Source organism: Armigeres subalbatus, chromosome 3, assembly GCF_024139115.2.
Source record: "Armigeres subalbatus isolate Guangzhou_Male chromosome 3, GZ_Asu_2, whole genome shotgun sequence".
Lineage (NCBI taxonomy): Eukaryota > Metazoa > Arthropoda > Insecta > Diptera > Culicidae > Armigeres > Armigeres subalbatus.
The window spans coordinates 332,344,111-332,361,985 of NC_085141.1; the positions used below are offsets into that span (position 1 = coordinate 332,344,111).

General features: G+C 45.4%; 2 protein-coding genes and 1 long non-coding RNA gene across 4 annotated transcripts in view; 2 read left to right on the forward strand and 1 right to left on the reverse strand.

The window, feature by feature from the left end:
• LOC134225679 (elongation of very long chain fatty acids protein 7) overlaps positions 1 to 16,402 on the reverse strand; it is a 368,124-nt gene extending 351,722 nt beyond the window's left edge. Inside the window, exon 1 of the mRNA XM_062705950.1 lies at positions 16,117 to 16,402. The gene's annotated coding sequence lies outside the window, so the exon portion shown is untranslated. The remainder of the gene's footprint in view (positions 1 to 16,116) is intronic.
• The window catches only part of LOC134225677 (D-beta-hydroxybutyrate dehydrogenase, mitochondrial), a 364,971-nt gene that overhangs the window by 249,180 nt on the left and 97,916 nt on the right, over positions 1 to 17,875 (forward strand). The gene's annotated exons all lie outside the window — the stretch shown is intronic.
• On the forward strand, positions 4,014 to 5,248 carry LOC134221258 (uncharacterized). The gene is made up of 4 exons (XR_009982292.1): positions 4,014 to 4,202; positions 4,269 to 4,459; positions 4,525 to 4,645; positions 4,704 to 5,248. It is a non-coding gene; the product is annotated as an uncharacterized LOC134221258 (long non-coding RNA).

A 17,875-nucleotide genomic window follows, 5' to 3' on the forward strand; every position in this document is an offset into this window, starting at 1 on the left:
TGAAAGGAGGCTTCCTGAGCCTCTTGAAAGGAGGCTTCTGAGCCTCTTGAAAGGAGGCTTCCAGGCCTCTTGAAAGGAGGCTTCTGAGCCTCTTGAAAGGAGGCTCTGAGCCTCTTGAAAGGAGGCTTCTGAGCCTCTTGAAAGGAGGCTTCCAGGCCTCTTGAAAGGAGGCTTCTGAGCCTCTTGAAAGGAGGCTTCTGAGCCTCTTGAAAGGAGGCTTCCGAGCCTCTTGAAAGGAGGCTTCCTGAGCTCTCTTGAAAGGAGGCTTGAGGCCTCTTGAAAGGAGGCGTCTGAGCCTCTTGAAATGAGGCATCCGAGCCTCTTGAAAGGAGGCTTCCAGGCCTCTTAAAAGGAGGCTTCCAGGCCTCTTGAAAGGAGGCTTCCAAGCCTCTTGAAAGGAGGCTCTGGAGCCTCTTGAAAGGAGGCTTCCTGAGCCTCTTGAAAGGAGGCTTGAGCCTCTTGAAAGGAGGCTGAGCCTCTTGAAAGGAGGCTTCCAGGCCTCTTGAAAGGAGGCTTCTGAGGCCTCTTGAAAGGAGGCTTCCGGGCCTCTTGAAAGGAGGCTTCTGAGCCTCTTGAAAGGAGGCCTGAGCCTCTTGAAAGGAGGCTTGAGCCTCTTGAAAGGAGGCTTCTGAGCCTCTTGAAAGGAGGCTTGAGCCTCTTGAAAGGAGGCTTCTGAGCCTCTTGAAAGGAGGCTTGAGCCTCTTGAAAGGAGGCTTCTGAGGCCTCTTGAAAGGAGGCTTGAGGCCTCTTGAAAGGAGGCTTCCAGGCCTCTTGAAAGGAGGCTTCCTGAGCCTCTTGAAAGGAGGCTTCCGAGCCTCTTGAAGGAGGCTTCCAGGCCTCTTGAAAGGAGGCTTCTGAGCCTCTTGAAGAGGCTTCCGAGCCTCTTGAAAGGAGGCTTCCGAGCCTCTTGAAAGGAGGCTTGAGCCTCTTGAAAGGAGGCTTCCTGAGCCTCTTGAAAGGAGGCTTCTGAGCCTCTTGAAAGGAGGCTTCCTGAGCCTCTTGAAAGGAGGCTTCCTGAGCCTCTTGAAAGGAGGCTTCCAGGCCTCTTGAAAGGAGGCTTCCGAGCCTCTTGAAGGAGGCTTCTGAGGCCTCTTGAAAGGAGGCTTGAGCCTCTTGAAAGGAGGCTTCCTGAGCCTCTTGAAAGGAGGCTTCCGAGCCTCTTGAAGGAGGCTTCCAGGCCTCTTGAAAGGAGGCTGAGGCCTCTTGAAAGGAGGCTTCCAGGCCTCTTGAAAGGAGGCTTCCGAGCCTCTTGAAAGGAGGCTTCTGAGCCTCTTGAAAGGAGGCTTCTGAGCCTCTTGAAAGGAGGCTTCTGAGCCTCTTGAAAGGAGGCTTCCGAGGCCTCTTGAAAGGAGGCTTCTGAGCCTCTTGAAAGGAGGCTTGAGCCTCTTGAAAGGAGGCTTGAGCCTCTTGAAAGGAGGCTTCTGAGCCTCTTGAAGGAGGCTTCCGGGCCTCTTGAAGGAGGCTTCTGAGCCTCTTGAAAGGAGGCTTGAGGCCTCTTGAAAGGAGGCTTCTGAGGCCTCTTGAAAGGAGGCTTCCGGAGCCTCTTGAAAGGAGGCTTCTGAGCCTCTTGAAAGGAGGCTTCCAGAGCCTCTTGAAAGGAGGCTTCCAGAGCTCTTGAAAGGAGGCTTCCTGAGCCTCTTGAAAGGAGGCATCCAGGCCTCTTGAAAGGAGGTTTCAGGCCTCTTGAAAGAAGGCTTCCTGAGCCTCTTGAAAGGAGGCTTCCAGGCCTCTTGAAGGAGGCTTCCGAGCCTCTTGAAAGGAGGCTTCCGAGCCTCTTGAAAGGAGGCTTCCGAGCCTCTTGAAAGGAGGCTTCCGAGCCTCTTGAAAGGAGGCTTCCGAGCCTCTTGAAAGGAGGCTTCCGAGCCTCTTGAAAGGAGGCTTCCGAGCCTCTTGAAAGGAGGCTTCCGAGCCTCTTGAAAAAAGGCTTCCGAGCCTCTTGAAAGGAGGCTTCCGTTTTATGGGCGAACGCTCCACCACGGACCAGGTGTTCGCCATTCGCCAAGTACTGCAGAAATGCCGCGAATACAACGTGCCCACACATCATCTATTCATCGACTTCAAAGCCGCATATGATACAATCGATCGGGACCAGCTATGGTAGCTAATGCACGAACACGGTTTTCCGGATAAACTGACACGGTTGATCAAAACGACGATGGATCAGGTGATGTGCTTAGTTCGAGTTTCAGGGGCATTCTCGAGTCCCTTCGAAACGCGCAGAGGGTTACGGCAAGGTGATGGTCTTTCGTGTCTGCTATTCAACATTGCTTTGGAAGGGGTAATACGACGAGCAGGGATTAACACGAATGGTACAGTTTTTAATAAGTCCGTCCAGCTATTTGGCTTCGAAGACGACATAGATATTATGGCACGTAACTTTGAGAAGATGGAGGAAGCCTACATCAGACTGAAGAGGGAAGCTAAGCGGATCGGACTTGTCATCAACACGTCGAAGACTAAGCACATGATAGGAAGAGGTTCAAGAGAAGACAATGTGAGCCACCCACCGCAAGTTTGCATCGGTGGTGACGAAATCGAGGTGGTAGAAGAATGTGTGTACTTGGGCTCACTGGTGACTGCCGAAAATGACACCAGCAGAGATATTCGATCCGACGGGCACAAGAAGGCGAGGTGCGCAGCGAGCAAGGTGGATCGATCAGGTGGAAGATGACTTGCGTACCCTCCGTAGACTGCGTGGTTGGCGACGTGTAGCCATGGACCGAGCCGAATGGAGAAGACTCTTATATACCGCACAGGCCACTTCGGCCTTAGTCTGAATAAATGAATAAATAATCATTTGGCATAAGGTCATTTGGCATAACGGTCATTTGGCATAACGGACATTTGGCATAATTGTAACCAACGTCAAAAGTGAGGGTCTTTTGGCATAACGGACATTTGGCATACTTTTTGGTTCACTGAATGGTGACAAAGTGGTGCGGGAAACACCCCGAAATAGTAAATGTAACACACGTCGACAACAATATTAAAAATACATTATCCTCTCGTGGAAAGAATGCAATGCATTGCAAAAGTAGGCGTATGCCCGGATTAGAGCAGTGGTAGATGTAATCCCCTCTTTAAAAGTAGGCGTGTGGCCGGATTATGGCAATGAAGGATGTGATCCCTTATTTAAAAGTAGGCGCTTGCCCGGATTGAGGCAATAGTGGAAGTGATCCCTTCTTTAAAAGTAGGCGTATGCCCGGATTAAGGCCATGGTGGATGTGATCCCTTCTTTAAAAGTAGGCGCTTGCATGGATTATGGCAATGGAGGATGTGATCCCTTCTTTAAAAGTAGGCGCTTGCCCGGATTATGACAATGGTGGATATGATTCCTTCTTTAAAAGAAGGCGCTTGCCCGGATTGAGGCAATGGTGGATGTGATCCCTTCTTTAAAAGTAGGCGCTTGCATGGATTATGGCAATGGAGGATGTGATCCCTTCTTTAAAAGTAGGCGCTTGCCCGGATTATGACAATGGTGGATGTGATTCCTACTTCAAAAGAAGGTGCTTGCCCGGATTGAGGCAATGGTGGATGTGATCCCTTCTTTAAAAAATAGGCGCTTGTTACGTTTAAGTTTTTGGTTGAATGTACGAACGTAAAACACTGATTAGCGTTTTCTCTTAGAACACATTGTTCATAAATAAAAAGCAAATTATGACTCTGACCCGTTAACTTTGAGTTAAAAACCCCTGTTGTACATCTCGAAACCACATCGGCCAGCCAGCCATTCATCAGAGTACGGCTGTACTCACACAGCACTCACTGACTGAAAAAACAACGCGATCTGTACACAAATCCCAAGGAGACAAATTGAAGCCAAAAGGAAGAGCACAAACAAGTGAGAGGACGTACGACATTCTCACCCGGCATCGTCAGCATCAACCGGGAAGAAGAAGCAACATGGACACGAAAAGCGAATAAAAAGATCACGCTCTTCTCTCACACACCGCATCGCTCTCACGTTCGTGAAGAGGTGGGGAAAAAACTGCACAAATCAACGGTCAGTCAGTTCGCTCTAGACCGCATGCAGATCGTCCCCGCGTGATAAGTTCACAGTAGGCCACTTAGAACGTGTAAATTTTAGAGGTCGGACATTTGTGTGCAAGTAACAGTTCCTGGCCAGCTTGGAATTAATTCAAGTGGCCGACATTACCTCCGAAAGTGACGATCACGTGAACAAATACTGTTCTGGACGGCAGGTGAGCATTGCATTTCTCTTTGTGTTGCGGTGAATTGACGGCAGCCATTTTGTCCATCTTTGACAGAGCTCGGACGGAGTGGACTGCACGTGGAATCTGGATAATAATCCCAATGCCAGCGACCAGTGGATTATTGGACTAACTGACTATTTTGTTGTTCGCCGTCGGGAGAAATTTTGCACAACGGGAATTGCTGATTGTGTTGCTCTCCGCAGGCGATTGAGTCGCGAAACAAAAGCCAAAGGCGCGGCAGACAGGTGAGCCGTTAGAGCACTAAAAGTGTTTGGATTGAAATCTATAATCGCGCTTTTTTACACAACAGTTCGTCACGAGACCGAAAGTGCGGAGAGTGTCGGTCGACAGGAACAAAACCGCAATATCATCCGGAGTCAAGAAGAAGACCGATCGGCGTTCCGTTCGGGAAAAGGAAGTCCCTACTGAGGGTAAGGATGGCGACATTGAGCCTGCGGACACAGCCGACTAACGCCCCTTCGTCTGCAGGGCTTCTTTTTTCATATTTACAGTTTTGTTCTCGGAGCACGCTGAAACGACGAGCGTGAGGCGCAAGGCGACGACAGAGAAACGGGAAGAAATCCACCATTAGAGCCACCTCGAAAGACTCCCGTGCAGGGAAGTGCGGACACCGTCAACGAGCGAACGGTCGCTCCGTCGATACCGGTGCGGAAGGCCGGAGAATCGGGTACCTGGCTGGCTAAGAGCGAGCACCGTCAACGAGTGAACAGTCGGTCCGTCAACACCGGTGCGGAGGACCGGAGAAGCGGGCGCCTGGCTGGCTGAACGACCCTCCTACACCCAGTACGCCAATCCGGAGGCGGTGACAGGGACGGCTCAACGATGGCAGAAGGAAAAACCTCTAGGCAGTTCGGCCAGAGGGTGGCGATCCTGGGTCGATCGAGTGCCGTAGGGCTGTAAACCGTGAGTCAGTGATTGTAGTTTTAAGATCATGATCAAATTAGCCTAGGAGAGACAGGAACCCAGAGTAGGTTGATGAGAATCGCTTTTCTAATATAATGTGTTAAAATGAATGTTTTGGTGTTTTGATTTTGGTTGGTGCTCTTAGCCCCAGTTTTGTGACGGATTCACTTTGGTAGACGCTTTACTTCGCTCCATCGATCCGGGTATTTGCAACACGCTTGCACGGATTATGGCAATGGAGGATTTGATTTGTTCTTTAAAAGTAGACGCTTGTCCGGATTTAAGCAATGGTGGATGTAATCTCTTCTTTAAAAGTAGGCCCTGCCCGTATTATGGCAATGGTAGATGTGACTCCTTTTTTATAAGTAGGTGCTTGTCGGGAAAAAATCAATGGTAGATATGATCTCTTCCCCGAATAGCACAATCCAGATTGATTTGGTTGCATTAACTGTGGTTTGGTTTTGGTAACTCGTCTACGACAAGTGTGTTGCTTGAGTTTTGACGTAGGACTTACGTCTTTCTTTACTATACTAGGTGTCATTCAGATTTTTGGAAATCGAAAGCGTTACGCTGGAAGGGAAGATTTTGAACGTTACTAGCGCCTTTATCTTTCGATGGATTTTTAAGATTTATTCATCAATCGACTCGGACACTCTCCACCATTTTGCCTATTTCATTGAAACTGTTGGGTATACAAGTCTCTCACACTCGTACCTTAAGTACCACCTATCGTTGCACATTCACCCAATATTGAGTAGGAGGAAACGCTTACCTTGTGATGAGCCACCGACTGCGACGGGAAATACCACCAGCTGCAAACCACCTCGAAACCACCAGCGGTAGGACGATGTATGACTGATAGCTGTACTCGCACACACCACAGCTATCAGAAATTCCAACCGACAGCTATGTTCTCCTCTAACACAGCCACCGATAACGATGATCCGGACCGACGGTCGTATCCACCATTGACACGATCACCAGCCACCACCCACTGACAGTCGTGCTCCACACAACCACCACCACCAATCGGCTTTCATGAAGGACCACGGCACTTCCTGTACCGACACACACCACTGCTGCAAACGCCACACCAGACGAAATGTGCAATGAATGCGCCAGGAGCAATGCCGAAAGCCAAAATGGCTTCAGAAAATTATATTAACTCTTTTTTGGCATCCGCTCCAGCGATCCACCGCCAACACCGTACACAAATACCGGTGCCGACCGCACACGTCACGACTCGCCCCGCTCCGACAATGCTCACTCCGCTCCGCGATGTTCGAAACTATTCGCAGCAAGCGACAAGATGCAATACGTTCACCGACTCTGGGGCGAAGCTTGCATCAAGACGTTGGTCGCCTTGTTGACCAGATTCGCTTCCACTCGCTGCCTCTCGGGGATCTTCTTCTCTTTGAAGAAAACACTGCTTTTAACTTTTACTGTTTATTGATGTTAACTGAACAAAGTTTGAATACAGAATGAACAGAAACTGAATGGGACATGTATTTTATAATTGATTTGTTTGCAACGGCTACCGACATATGCGAGCCGAGACCACGCCCCTTCAGGTTTTGCTGCTGGATGTTGGTGTCCGAGAAAGCGTTCATCGCGTACATACTCCCGCCAGTTGGAATCTTATTCCAAAACAGGAATCGATGATTCGACGTTGTCAGCAATAGGAAGAGGTGCCAATTTTCGAATAGAGCGACGAAAAATGCCCGTTGTGGTCTTGACGTCGGCGACTCTAATCACATTGTCCCTACCTGGGTAAAGTGCAACAATTTGGCCCATCCTCCATGATTGAACTGGTAGATTGTCTTCCATTAATAGCACAATGGTACCCATTTTCAAGTTTGGTTCACTTTTTGCCCATCTTGCCCTTGACTGAAGTGTAGACAAATATTCACGCGACCATCTTGACCAAAACTGTTCGCGCAGATGATTCAAATATTGATAGCGCGATAAACGATTAGCCGCTATACCGGCGTACGAAGGCTTCTGGCTCGGCTCCAATGGTTTACCAAACATTAGATGAGAAGGGTTATCGGTAGCGGCTCACTTGGGTCATCAGATAGAACATACAAAGGTCTGGAATTGACTATAGCTTCGATGTGCGTCAGAACAGTAGAAAACTCCTCGAATGTCAGAATTGCGTTTCCCAATGTTCGATGTAGATGTGACTTAACAACCTTTACTCCTGCTTCCCATAATCCTCCAAAATTTGGAGATCTAGGAGGTATGAATTCCCACTCTATCTCCCGTTTGAGCAAGAAATCGTTGATTTTCACTCTTTCGATCTCGTTACGAAACATTAGAAATAGCTGATGGAGCTCGTTAGAAGCTCCAACGAAATTGGTTGCATTGTCCGACATTATTTTACGGACCATCCCTCGTCGATTGACAAACCGATCCAACGCAGAGAGAAATGATTCCGTAGTCAAATCCGAAACTAGCTCGAGATGGATTGATTTCGTCGTAAGACACACAAACAACGCGATGTATGCCTTGATGTGTCTTGGCTTGTACCTTCCTTCCTTCACTATCACAGGGCCGGCATAGTCAACTCCGGTGAGTTCAAATGCTGCTGCAATGTTCACACGTTCCTCAGGAAGATTACCCATTAAAGGTTGCACTCCTCTTGGATTGACTCTAAAGCACTTAACACAGCTCCGAGTCACCTTCCGAATGGCAGATCTAGCATTGATTAACCAGTACTTCTGACGTATCGCTGCCAGCAGGCCGGATGGCCCTTCATGTAATCTCTCTTCGTGATATTTGCGTATTAACATTTCCGTGACTCGGTGATTTTGCGGAAGAAGTAATTGATGTTTGGCGTCAAACGGAAGTTTAGAATTTTGCAGCCGACCACCTACACGTAGCAATCCTTCTTTATCTAAGAAAGGTTGAAGATTCGCAAGTCGTTTTGGTAACTCTCCTCGCTGAACACACTGAATCTCCTCACACAATTCTCTTCTGTAGAACTCGTATTATGTACAAGGTCGCCTTTCGTATGTCTTGCACAGAGATGTATTTGTTATCTGCACGATTCTCTTTTGACATTCTGACAAGCCGTGTGAATCTCACCGCCTGAGCCAATACGCGTTGGAGTTTCGAAAAGGTTCCACACCGCTGGAATACAGGTTCATCCTCAATCTCGACTGCTGGATTACATAGTTGCGCCTTTAACTCTGGCAATTCGTCGTCGTGAATCACCGGAGTCTCCTGCATCTCGTAGTCAAAATGTCGCAAAATGGTGGGCCATTCCACCAGATATCTGAACGTCGTAATACTTCTGGATAACACCCTCTGGACACTAGATCTGCTGGATTATCTTCTGACTTGACGTATTTCCACTCATAAGCACTACACAATCTATCAATCTCCAACACTCGGTTTCTGACGTATACCTGGAGTTGATCTGGATTCTTCTTTATCCAGGCCAGCACAATTTGACTATCACTCCACAGTTTCACATCATCGATTTTGATGTTCAAGATAGGTATCACTGCGTTAGCCAATCTTGCTAGCGTAACGGCAGCACAAAGTTCCAATCTAGGCATCGTAAGACGCCGCAAAGGAGCGATCCTTGACTTACTGCATAACAATTTAACTGATACCACTCCATCTTCCCGGATACATCGCAAATATATACAGGAACCATAGGCAATACACGATGCATCAGAGAAACCATGAATCTCGATACGATGCGCTTCGGGAACCACAACACATCTAGGAATTTCTATTTCGTTCAATTTCACTAGGGCATGTTGGAAAATCGTCCACTTATCCAACACTTCACCCTCAATTTTATCATCCCAGCCAATACCATCACTCCACAATTGCTGCATGATGGATTTGGCCAATACTATGACAGGAGATATGAGGCCCAACGGATCGAAAAGTTTAGCGATAAGGGATAGTACACTTCTTTTCGTCACGCTTCCGTCAATATGGGTAGATTCAGGGTTTCTACAAAACAGGAACATGTCACTTCGTGGATTCCACAAAATACCCAAGGCCCGAATGGTCTCGTTTGTGCTTGAATCTTGAATGCGCACCAAGGTTTCACGGTCCTGCTCGGGGACACCTTCAAGCACATCTTCGTCATTCGAACACCACTTTCTGACTGGAAACATTCCTCTCTTCAGAAGCTCCTCAATGTCGGATCTCAATTGTTTTGCAGAGTCCAAAGTAGAAGCACCACTCAACACATCGTCCATGTAACAATCCTCCGTCACGACCTGCGCTGCGGCAGGAAAGTTAACCTTTTCTTCTCTTGCTAGTTGCAGCATAGACCTTACGGCTAGGAATGAAGCGGGTGACGTCCCGTAGGTCACCGTTGTCAATTCCAACACCCTCAACGGTTCATTCGATTGGTCTCGCCAAAATATTCGTTGATATCGGGTTTGACTGTGATCAATTTTCACCTGTCTATACATTTTCTCGACATCAGCTGAAAATGCATAAACGTGTTTCCTGAAACGGAGTACGATAGAAAACAGATCGCTCTGGATCTTAGGGCCGATCATCAAAACCTCATTAAGAGATAAACCATTAGACTTCGCCTTTCCGTCAAACACAACACGTAACTTTGTGCTAGTACTTGAAGGTTTAAGGACAGCATGATGCGGAAAGTAGTAACTCTGTTGACCCGGAGGATCGTCTTCCTCGCGAATCTCATGACAGTGGCCGAGATCTTCGTATTCCTTAAGGAAGGATTGGTACATATTCTTCATCTCAGGGTCGTTGGCCAGGCGCCTCTCACTTGACAAGAATCTTCTCATTGCTAATGACCGAGAATCCCCTAATTGGTTGAGAGATTCACGGAACGGAAGTTGAACCACAAAACGGCCTTGCTCATCTCGATGGTACGTTGAACGAAAATGCTCCTCAATCGCTTCTTCCTCACTCGTGAGTACCCTTTCCTCTGGAAGCTCCGCTTGTTCAAAAATCTTTGAATACTCTTCAGTAATGGGTCCTCATCAGTTGCGCATAATACGTTTACGACTTCATCATCGCTTCATCTATAGCACCAGCCATAACCCACCCGAATTGGGTCTCATACAGAGTAGGCAAATCCTCGGAAATCTTCAACTGGGCTTGCTTCAAAATTTGGAAAAATAGCTCCGCACCAATCAGTAGATCCACATCCTTCGATTCATTAAAACTGGGATCGGCCAACACAATTCCAGGAGGAAACTTCCATTCCGAGATGTTGACTGCAACGGATGGAATCTTCCCCGTCACTCTCGTTGTCACCAAACAGTCCACATTTCTCTCGAATTTAGAATAATCAGAGAATAGCTTCAAGATCACATGATGTCGAATCTGAGATCGAGTACCACCCACGCCCACTACAGGAATATTGGCTGGATACTTTGGAAGAGACAGTAGCTTCACGGCGGAATCAGAGATCAAGTTGACTTGAGATCCCGAATCAAGAAGAGCACGTAATTTCAAGGACTTTCCACTCTTCGTCACTACATTCACTAATGCCGTCATCAAAAGCACTTGTTTCGCTCGTCGCTGAACACTAGAACATGCTGTGGACACAGGATTTTCCGGGAGCAATGTTGATACTGTCTTCACTTCGGTTGAACTAGATTCTCCGCTATCACTCTGTTGCTCCGATTCAGCTTGGGACACCTGCTCGAAATGCAGCATTGTATGGTGCCTTTTAGAGCACTTCGAACATACCTTGTCCGAGGGACAGATTCTGCTTTGATGACCCTTACGAAGGCAGTTAAAACATAATCCAACTTGTTTCACTTTGGTAACACGCTGATCGATACTCATGCTCAAGAATTTAGAACATTTGTAGTTGCTGTGCTGACCTTCACATAATTCACACACATTATCCGATAAACTCGAAGTCACTGGATGCGAATTTCTCGGTTGGGCGGTTGTTCTTCCGGTTGCAAGTGGTTTAAATGCTATCTTTGCTGACGCTATGTCTACCTCGCATCTCTCGAGTACCTGGCAATAATTGCGGAGAAACTTCAGGGTTTCATCCAGATCGGGAAGTTCGCCATGCTCCAAGGTTTGCTCCCACTGCTTCCGTGTTTCTCCATCCAGGCACATGGCTAATAATTTCACTACGATGAGTCCCGCGGTTCCGTCAACCTCCTGTTTCATGAACCTCAGGCCTTCCACATGACGACTGCACGTGTCGATTAGTGATCTCAAATCCTTGTAGCTCTGCTTGGGAATTGCTTTCATAGACAGCAAACCAGATATGTGAGTATCAATAATCACTCTAGGATTCTCAAAACGCTCTTCTAACAGCTTCCACGCTTGCAGGTAGTTGTTGTTATTGATGATTCTAGCGTCCAGTATTCCAGAAGCATCCCCAATCAATGCTTTGTCAAGGTACTGTAGCTTGGTTGCATCGGAGTCACCGCACTTTCCAACCAGGTCGTTGAATAGCGCCTTGAATTTTGGCCAACCTTCGTACTTTCCATCGAAAGTTGGAATCGGTGTCCTTAGAGGTTGTTGGGTGACGATTACTTGAGGAGCTCCAACGTTAGTCGGTGCGGGATTACTACGGAAGAAATCCATCAGAAGATTAAGCTTCATCAATGCATCAGTATGCAGCTCATCGAACTCCTCCATCTTCTCATCCTGTTCCTCCAAATTCTCACCGTTGCACATGTCAATGATCAAGTCATGCTTCGTTGTGTACTCAGAGTAATTCAGTTCAAGTTTCTTCTCTAATGCCTTCAACTGCGAAAAACTCGTGGTTTCCGGTTCATCTGCCGCTTCACTAAGCTTCCTAACGATTTTCGTTACTCGCCCTTTCACTTGACCGCGCTGATGTATCAACTGCTTCATCTTCTCCATGGTTACTCTGTTCACTTCAGTACACTCACTAGGGCAATCACTTTTCACTCACAAGGGCAATTACTGTTCACTGTACTGTTCACTATATTGTCACTTTTTCACTGATATGGGTACCACTGTACTTCAATCACTTTGCGCATTCGACTCGATTGACAAAAAGTTTATTTAGATGGTTCAAGATATTCGCGAATGGATGTATTTTTCTGGTAATTATCCGGCTCGAAGGACCAATGTTGGGTATACAAGTCTCTCACACTCGTACCTTAAGTACCACCTATCGTTGCACATTCACCCAATATTGAGTAGGAGGAAACGCTTACCTTGTGATGAGCCACCGACTGCGACGGGAAATACCACCAGCTGCAAACCACCTCGAAACCACCAGCGGTAGGACGATGTATGACTGATAGCTGTACTCGCACACACCACAGCTATCAGAAATTCCAACCGACAGCTATGTTCTCCTCTAACACAGCCACCGATAACGATGATCCGGACCGACGGTCGTATCCACCATTGACACGATCACCAGCCACCACCCACTGAGAGTCGTGCTCATAAATCCACCACCACCAATCGGCTTTCATGAAGGACCACGGCACTTCCTGTACCGACACACACCACTGCTGCAAACGCCACACCAGACGAAATGTGCAATGAATGCGCCAGGAGCAATGCCGAAAGCCAAAATGGCTTCAGATTGGCGATCCACCGCCAACACCGTACACAAATGCCGGTGCCGACCGCACACGTCACGACTCGCCCCGCTCCGACAATGCTCACTCCGCTCCGCGATGTTCGAGACTATTCGCAGCAAGCGACAAGATGCAACACGTTCACCGACTCTGGGGCGAAGCTTGCATCAAGACGTTGGTCGCCTTGTTGACCAGATTCGCTTCCACTCGCTGCCTCTCGGGGATCTTCTTCTCTTTGAAGAAAACACTTCTTTTAACTTTTACTGTTTATTGATGTTAACTGAACAAAGTTTGAATACAGAATGAACAGAAACTGAATGGGACATGTATTTTATAATTGATTTGTTTGCAACGGCTACCGACATATGCGAGCCGAGACCACGCCCCTTCAGGTTTTGCTGCTGGATGTTGGTGTCCGAGAAAGCGTTCATCGCGTACAGAAACTTAAGATTATTAACAATAAGCTATTGAAAAGTTCAATTCTTGTCACAGCCAGTAAAAATTTCATATATAACCAATCCCGTGCATTCCTAACACGGACATCAGAATGCGGTATGTCACGGGCCTTCGGGGGTACCGGAAGATTTTCTTTGTGTATAAAAGAAGCAGTGCCTGCCGTGTACGAGTCATTACAATTTGTGACAGCAGCGCGTACTGACGTGCTTTTTGCTCGCTCATTTTTCGTTTCGTTCGTTCGTTCGTTCGTTCGTTTACCTACACAATGACAGCATGCAGTCACCAGCGGTAGAACTGCCGGTGGGTCTGCGAATATGCATGTGTGGGCGCATTTTTTTGTCATTCTGTGCTTGATGATGGTCGGATGCAGTGGTGTCGGTTGCGAGGGATGCAATCGCCCATCGCATCGCTCGGAGTTCACGGCTAGAGGCCGATGATGGCCAAGGCAGCGAGGGCAGCGGTGGTGGATGAAGAAGAATAAAATTAGAGAGATTTGGTCTGCTCATTCATGAAAAGTGATTGGTTTCATAATCCACATGATCCCGGGATGGGTATGAGTCATGTCATATGATTGACTATATGTTAAGTTGTGCTTGGTACTAAACGACACGAATATTAAAACATGGTCATATACTATAACAATTCTGATTTCCCAGCAAACAAAAAAATCAACACTGATCAAAATAAAAATTTAATTAAAATGATTATTTTTATTTATTTACAGAAGGCATAAGCAATTAAAGATGCAGCAATAGTGTTAATATCCATTTGAGATTCGAAAATTAGTGTTTTTAAAAAAGACCGCAAAAAATAATTTCCAGAAGAATATTTAAATAAACTTTATCTTATTCTTTGTTTTTCATTTTCTGAGAAATTATATCATTAAACTTGACGTAGACTCGGAGTTTGGAATCAAAACATTAAATAATTCTTCGTTGACGTATTAGCAGTACCTCCTCTATTTTAGTAGGGTTACTGCTCCTTGACTTGTTTCTCATTGTTGTGATTTTTTCAGCAGCAAGCAAAACACGCATGTTAGCAAAAAGAAGCAACGAAATTGGTGCTGTATTCCTTTGTTTAGAAAACCGGACAGTTCCCATACAATAGCACATTTTGCCCAAGTCTGAAAATTTTATAAATAGAATTTTTAAACTTCAAATACTATTATCAATGATATATCTATAAATGCCCTACATTTGCTTGAGTAAAGCAATTCTAATTAAGTATTTAATTATTAGTTTTATTTCCAGAAGTTTTGAATAAACAAGTTGTTAATAATTCTACAAAGCATGGAAGTTGTCGTTTCCCGGATTGAAGCAATGGTGGATGTAATCCCTACTAATAATAATAAGTCAATGATGGATGTGATCCCTCTCTCGGAAGTTATTCTTCCGGAAAATGTCTACCATCAGTCTAAATGTATCAGAAAACAGCCTCAACCTACTTTATCTACGCTAAACATTACATTAAATATCCCTTTCGCTTTCACAGTTCGAAATTATGCTAAATGTCCGTTATGTCAAATGACCCACTCTTATCTTGCAGTTCAAAATTATGCCAAATGTCCGTTATACCAACTGACCATTATGCCAAATGGCCTTTATGCCAAATGACCTTATGCCAAATGGCGTTATGACAAATGACTTCACTAATGCCGTGACGATCTTTTCGCCATAATAACTTTATCGTCTCAGAGTATCATTTCATACGTGACAGTTTCTTGCGTTAATCTATGTCGTTAATAGTTCAATGTACGGAATGATTACTTTGCTTGTCACAAAAAAAAAATATCAGCCTAAAATTTGAATGTTTTCTAATCTCACGTTCTTACTAGCATAGTATTCCTATCAAGTACTTAAATGAGTTTTTTTTTGGGAACGTGATGCAATTTGAATCGGATTCAAAGGCCAATTGGGTATTTTTTTGCATTTTGAATTGTCTCTTGCAAACTTCTTTATAAACTTCATTGTACTTCACTCAAGATTAGGGTTTCACAAAACAAAAGACCGAGGAAACATTGTATACAGCTTCTATTCTAGACAAGGGCTAAATTTTTTCTTACTTTTTTTAAAGGGGCTACTTTAGTTCATTTATTTTAACTATTTTCTCAAGGGGTCATGAAATACTTCTACGATTGACGCAAAATGAGTACAAGTTTTCTTTTCGCACCGATCTCTTGTTGTTACGTTGGTTTGCTTTGGTTTCCCCGTAACACATTTCAAACAAATTTGATTTTGGCAACTTGACTACGAACACATCTATTTTCATGTCAGCATCTACTGATTTAATTTGTAAAATGTATGTGTGGGTACACCGTGAGATTAAATCACTCAAAAGTGAGAAAAAACATATTCAGCGTTGGATGCATTTTTTTTTGTGTACGAGTTAGAAGAGAAGAATAAATACAAAATTATTTGTTTATCTAAATATAATCTAATTCTCACTCATAAACATAATCAAACCCATCAGCTTTGTAGAATCAAACCATAAACGCCAGTGTCAAGAGTTCATCAACGGCAATGCTACGGCAATAACTAAAACGCCACCTCCACTACATCTATTGTGGCCTGGTTTCGGATTCTTACTATCCAACCGAGCGCAGTTGCACTTTGACTTCTCTGCCACCGCGCGCGTGCATCGTCTATGGTGGCGGTATTTCTTTCTCGTGCTCATTTTTTGCAACCGATCGATTGATGCAACAACATCTCCTTCCACTGCCTCCTCCAGCAGCTCACTGAAGAGCTCAGCAGAAGGATACTCCCACCCAGCATCATCGAAAGTGCGTCTTTTCCAAAGTGACACACCTGAGACCATCACCGTCGTCGCGTCGCGTCGTCTCAGCCAAGGATTGCTTCATCAACCCCAACGACAAAGACGAAGCCGACGACAACACCGACGACGCTGGCTGTTTGTTTCATTAGATTTGTTTGCAGAAAGAAAATCCAGCACAACAAAAGACGATTATCGAGAGAAGGGATACGAACCGGTCTTGGTGTGTTAATCCTGCGATGGGTCACCTCACTTTAATGCACGCTTAAAGGTCACTCCCTTCCCTGCACTGACGCGGCGCGTTGGATGTCGTCTCTTCAGATTTTCTAATCAAATACTCCAAATTGGTTGACAAGGACACTTCCACCGCGGATGGCGCTTTCTTCCTTCGGAAGTGGAATTTGGCACTTAATTCCGGAAACTGGTCGATCAATAGAACTCAACACGGTTTGCAATGGCGCACGCGCGCGTTCTCTGTACCGACTCAATGGCAACTGATATTCATTAGAACGCCCGCCGCGCCGCTACTAATCGGTGTAGCCGCAGAATCGTCGTCGAGTAACGAAAAGCTGTCTTCACCAAAGACAGGTTGAGTGCATTCATGCGACTAACTTTAAGCTAGACTAGCCGGGCTGTTCCGCAGTCGCAAGCGGAACACCGTGGCCATAAGTCTGATACTACTTCGAATTCGTTTTTGCTAAGTTACAGCAGAACCCAGAGATTATCATGAGAATCGTGAGGTTTACCTTTAAAATTGTGTTGGGCATTTTATACAAAGTACACGTCCAAACAACTCTTGATATTGGTAATCGTTTTTTTTTCCTCGGAGGTCCGCCACTGTGTAGGCGCGATACCATCGGCGAGACATCGACTACGATTTAGTTGAAACTCTAGGAAAGAAAACTAATTTTCCTGAGCGCAAATTGCAGTTCAGGCAGGTATTGCACCCAGGCACTGCACGATCAGATAGATGGTGATCACATTTGCAGAGACGGAGGTAATGCGGAATTATGCCGTCAGGTTAACCGTACTGAGTAGGTGGCAGGGTTCTGGTAGTGAACATGATTGTTTACAGATATGCTGACGAGACCGCCAGTCGTCGTCGTCGTCGTCATCATCGCCAAGTGTGTTCCCATAAAATAGGTACAGAGAGGCGGCTCACTCGATGATGGAATGCATCAAACGAGCAAACGGCAATACTAATTATGGCTTTAACTATGGGAAGAAATACAAATGGAGTACATACTCGTGTTTTTGGATGAATGTCATATCAATTAGAAGGAACATAAATTGTTTTATAAGCTGTTTTGCGATCTCTTTGAAAATTTATGAGAACTGTCTGTGAATTGATAAATCTCTTGACTTGCCAAACATGAACAGGAATCCCTTTGTAAATTGCTTTATTCGCGACTAGACTTGTGCCGTTGTGCCGATCATTTTACAAATTGATTCATGTCACGAAAACCTTGATGAAAAAGATGTGATATATCTTCATATGTTTAAAACTAAATCTTAGCTACATCGGATTTTCTATTCTCAAATTCGGAAAATTCTAATGAACTTTCTGCCAAAATTCGGAAAAATGTCTTTACATTTGCCATAGAACGGGGACATCTCGTACCAACAGCTCCGTTTATTTTATAAATGTTTACTAAGTTTTCGGAGTACATTCTCTTAATATCCACGAGAAATTCTTCAAGATTTACCAGTACAAATTCTATCAAAAATATCCGAAATTTCGGATTTCGTATCATTTTTTATAGAAAATACGCCGGAATTTGGATGTCCTCGAAAATTTCTTCAGAATTTCCACAGGAGATACTTTGTTTCGTGATTCCCGGTGGTTATTGCGCTTTTCTTCCGTAGCTTATCGCTTTCTTTCTTTTTCTTTGCTTTATATAAATATTATCTGGTTTCAATAGGAGGAATTCATTTCAAACCTCATCTCCTATTTGTTTTTTTGTGAACCCAATT